The following is a 4,799-nucleotide window of genomic DNA, read 5'->3' as shown; positions in this document are numbered from 1 at the left end:
CCAAGCACAGGCAGCGGAAGGAGTGTGCGGCAAACCAGTCCCACCCTCCCCTTCCCTCAACCACTGTCTGTCCCACCTGTGACAGGGACTGTGGTTCATGTATTGGTCTGTACAGTCACCTAAGGACTCACTTCAGGAGTGGAAGCAAGTCTCCCTCGATCCCGAGGGACGGCCTATGATGATGACTATTCTGATTGGATGCAGACTCCCACAAACACACCCTAATGCTCTTTGCCACACTGTCTTTCCGACATTAAGACACTCCTTAAAACTTACCTCTTTGACAGAACCTTTCGGCCCTCACCGGCCCTGATAATCTCATGTAGCTCGGAATCAACAATGGTTTGGTAATCGCTGCTGTGATGCACGTTAAAAAGACAACAGATTTGCATTTATATAGCACCTGCACATCCCAAAGCACTTACAGCATAAAGTACTTTTGCAGTGTAGGCATTGTTGCAATACAGGAAACACGATGACAAATTTGAACAGAGCAAACCTCCCACACACAGCAATGTGATAATGACCAGATCATCTGTTTTACTGATGTGGGTTGAGAGATAAATATTGGCCCCAGGACACCGGGGTTAACTCCCCTGCTCTTCTTCCAAATAGTGCCCTAGGATCTTTTATGTCTATCTGAGAGGGCAGACGGGGCCTCAGTTTAATGTCTCATCCGAAACAGGGCACCTCCCACACTGCAGCACTCCCTCAGCACTGCCCCTCCGACAGTGCAGCACTCCCTCAGTACTGCCCCTCCGACAGTGCGGCACTCCCTCAGTACTGCCCCTCCGATAGTGCGGCACTCCCTCAGTACTCCTCCTCCGACAGTGCAGTGCTCCCTCAGTACTGCCCCTATGACAGTGCAGCACTCCCTCAGTACTGCCCCTCCGACAGTGCGACGCTCCCTCAGTACTGCCCCTCCGACAATGCGGCACTCCCTCAGTACTGCCCCTACGACAGTGCGGCACTCCCTCAGTACTGCCCCTCCGACAGTGCGGCACTCCCTCAGTACTGCCCCTACGACAGTGCGGCACTCCCTCAGTACTGCCCCTCGGACAGTGCGGCACTCCCTCAGTACTGCCCCTCCGACAGTGGGGCACTCCCTCAGTACTGTCCCTCCGACAGTGCAACTCTCCCTCAGTACTGCACCTCCGACAGTGCAGAGCTCCCTCAGTACTGCCTCTCCGACAGTGCGATGCTGCCTCAGTACTGCCTCTCCGACAGTGCGGCACTCCCTCAGTACTGTCCCTCCGACAGTGCAACTCTCCCTCAGTACTGCCCCTCCGACAGTGCAGAGCTCTCTCAGTACTGCCCCTCTGACAGTGCGGCACTTCCTCAGTACTGACCCTCCGACAGTGCGGCGCTCCCTCAGTACTGCCCCTCCGACAGTGCAGAGCTCCCTCAGTACTGCCCCTCCGACAGTGCGGCACTCCCTCAGTACTGCCCCTCCGACAGTGCCGAGCTCCCTCAGTACTGCCCCTCCGACAGTGCGGCGCTCCCTCAGTACTGCCCCTCCGACAGTGCGGCGCTCCCTCAGTACTGCCCCTCCGACAGTGCAGAGCTCCCTCAGTACTGCCCCTCCGACAGTGCGGCACTCACTCAGTACTGCCCCCCAGACAGTGCGGCACTCCCTCAGTACTGCCCCTCCGACAGTGCAGAGCTCCCTCAGTACTGCCCCTCCGACAGTACGGCACTCCCTCAGTACTGCCTCTCCGACAGTGCGGCACTCCCTCAGTACTGCCCCCCAGACAGTGCGGCACTCCCTCAGTACTGCCCCTCCGACAGTGCAGAGCTCCCTCAGTACTGCCCCTCCGACAGTACGGCACTCCCTCAGTACTGCCCCTCCGACAGTGCAGAGCTCCCTCAGTACTGCCCCTCCGACAGTACGGCACTCCCTCAGTACTGCCCCTCCGACAGTGCGGCGCTCCCTCAGTACTGCCCCCCAGACAGTGCGGCACTCCCTCAGTACTGCCGCTCCGACAGTGCAGAGCTCCCTCAGTACTGCCCCTCTGACAGTGCGGCACTCCCTCAGTACTGCCCCTCCGACAGTGCAGAGCTCCCTCAGTACTGCCCCTCCGACAGTGCAGAGCTCCCTCAGTACTGCCCCTCCGACAGTGCGGCACTCCCTCAGTACTGCCCCTACGACTGGGCTGTTAACCTTGGGCTCAACATCCGGGCATTAGGCAGTATTTGGAGCTGTGCCACAGACACAGTGGCACCCCCCAGATTGAATTGAGAGGTTGATTGAACGCCTCACCGCCTGGTGGGTATATTCGCTCCCTACGCACTCACTCGGGCCGTGAGGATGATAGACCCAGCAGCAGTTCGTCAGTGTGCCCATTGGTTTACAGAGCCTGCCCCGGATACTCTCCGTGAGCGCTGAAGTCGGAGTGAAGGAGCGGGGAGAGACTGTGGAGGGACGTGACCGGGGCCCAGGAGAGGCGAGGGCCCAGGGGCAGCACGGGCCCAGCCCACACTGCGATATATGTGAGCACTGGGTCCGTGCAGCAGAGCTGGTCTCCAGTGGTCCGGGTTAACCCTTGCCCCTGGACCAAGACTTCGCTCTGTCAGGCCCGTGTGGTGGCTGGTGTGCAACGGTCACCCCACGTTAAAACAATCCACCCACAGGCATCTTCCACCCTTCAACATGTAGTTCAGGATCTGGAATATCAGGTCCCTCACTGAAACACCTGAGAACTTTTTGGTGTGGAAGTGGCTCACCCTCGACTCGAGGGACTGCCTGTGATGATGATGATGGGGCCCCGGGGAGGTGTTGCGAGTTGCTCAGGACAGAGCCCCGGAGGGCACCCCAAACACAGACACTCAGAGGGCCATGGAGGGAAATGGCAGGCCGACTGTGTGAGAGTGAGACGGTGCCCAGGACAGACACTCAATGCACAGAGACACTCTGAGCTCGTTGTGCATTCCCTGCTCAGTGTCGTGTCTCACAATCTGTGCTCCACGTGACTGAGGCCAGGTCCAAGGTTCCCATTTAAAGCCTCACACACTGCAAGGGCCTGCGTGTCTTGTTAAGCTTACTACTTGGTTCTGCAGATCCACACCTCACGGCGTTGACTCCTCAGTCTTCATATATGTCTCAAAGATGGTAGCTGCCCTGTTACTGTGAGGTCCTGGCCCCGATTTCAAGCAAGTCCACGTTAAAACTCTCATACAGTTACATGTACTGAACAATGTCATCATCATGGACAATCCCTCGGGATCGAGGAAGACTCGCTTCGACTCTAAACATGATTCCTTCGGTGGCTGAACAGTCCAATACGAGAGCCACAGTCCCTGTCACAGGTGGGACAGACAGTGGTTGAGGGAAGGGGAGGGTGGGACTGGTTTGCCGCACGCTCCTTCAGCTGCCTGCGCTTGGTTTCTGCATGCTCTCGGCGACGAGACTCGAGGTGCTCAGCGCCCTCCCAGATGCACGTCCTCCACTTAGGGTGGTCTTTGGCCAGGGATTCCCAGGTGTCGGTGGGGATGTTGCATTTTATCAGGGAGGCTTTGAGAGTGTCCTTGTAACGTTTCCTCTGCCCACCTGGGGCTCATTTGCCGTGAAGGAGTTCCGAGTAGAGCGCTTGCTTTGGGAGTCTTGTGTCAGGCATGTGAACAATGTGGCCTGCCCAGCGGAGCTGGTCGAGTGTGGCCAGTGCTTCGATGCTGGGGATGTTGGCCTGGTCGAGGACACTGACGTTGGGACACACCGATACACAGCCACTAACTCAGATGTTTAATCTCACAGGACAAGCTCACCCACAGCCGTAGGGAACAGATGTGGATTGCGGGTGGGGATTCTGACCTGCAGGTCCTGACTCCGTTCGAGGAACGTGTCTCGGCCGTGATGGGCGTTCAAGTTCGTGCCGTGGCAGTGGGTGAGGTCGACCCCCCCATCCCCGGGAACAGTGACGTTATGTTGAGTTCCTTTGCAGCATCTGCTAGGACACTCGAGCTGGTAATTGGGATTAGACTGGATGACCTTTTGTTGGACGGTGCAGATATAATGGTAAGTGCAGAGGGAATAGAATACGGCCAGGGTGATCTCCTGGACTAGTGTCGATCGCCTGGATGGGTCGGAGAGGAATTTTCCCAGATTTTTTCTCCCTAAATCGGCCTGTGTTTTTATCTGGTTTTTGCCTCTCCCAGGAGATCACACGGCTCCGGTTGGGGTGGAGTGTAGAATGTTTCAGTGTAAGGGGTGTCGCAGTTGTGTGGGGCGGACTTGTTGGGCCGGGTGCTCTTTGCCTTTCCGTCATTGTTCATAGGTTTATATGTAACCTTCAGGGCTGCTGACCGAGGGCCGTGCGGCTCTTTGTCGGCCGATGAGGACATGATGGGCCGAAATGGTCTCCTGCGCTGTAAATTTCTATGTTTTTATGTTTCTACATGGCCCTGACACCACAATCCTTCAGCTATTTCCATGAGACTGCCATTCTCGAATGCCTTTCCTGCTCCTGATCCCCTCCCCTGCAGGTAACCGCTGTTCTGTGTTTGTGCTTTCAGATAACCAGCCAGATCCACTGGGGTCCTCCCGGGTGCCTTCCATGGCTGGTGGTGGTGGTGATGACCCAGAGGACAAGAAGGAGCAGGAGGACGACACCTCCTTCCACCTCACGCAGGGGACTGCGCCATTGGAGAATGGGGTCCGGCAATGCTGCTGACCAAAGGGGTGTTGGGGGAGGTGGAGGTGGGTGATGCTCCAGGACCCATGGCCTCCTGCAATGCCATGGGGGAGGGAAATCCGGGGGCCAGCTCCCCGGAGGGTGAGTGCGCGCCGGAGTGATGCTCAGCAG

General features: G+C 57.5%; 1 protein-coding gene across 2 annotated transcripts in view; it reads right to left on the bottom strand.

Moving 5' to 3' along the window:
• LOC139229202 (probable N-acetyltransferase camello) overlaps positions 1 to 432 on the bottom strand; it is a 21,481-nt gene extending 21,049 nt beyond the window's left edge. Inside the window, exon 1 of one of the 2 annotated variants that reach the window (XM_070860860.1) lies at positions 277 to 432. The gene's annotated coding sequence lies outside the window, so the exon portion shown is untranslated. Of the gene's footprint in view, positions 1 to 76; positions 121 to 276 lie in introns of those variants that run through there. The other variant, XM_070860869.1, reaches the window with a different exon arrangement.
• Positions 433 to 4,799: the final 4,367 nt, after the last annotated feature.

This window comes from Pristiophorus japonicus, chromosome 2 (genome assembly GCF_044704955.1).
Source record: "Pristiophorus japonicus isolate sPriJap1 chromosome 2, sPriJap1.hap1, whole genome shotgun sequence".
NCBI classification, from domain to species: domain Eukaryota; kingdom Metazoa; phylum Chordata; class Chondrichthyes; family Pristiophoridae; genus Pristiophorus; species Pristiophorus japonicus.
Note: the sequence above shows the minus strand (reverse complement) of the source record. Positions and strands in the feature narration are given on the sequence as shown.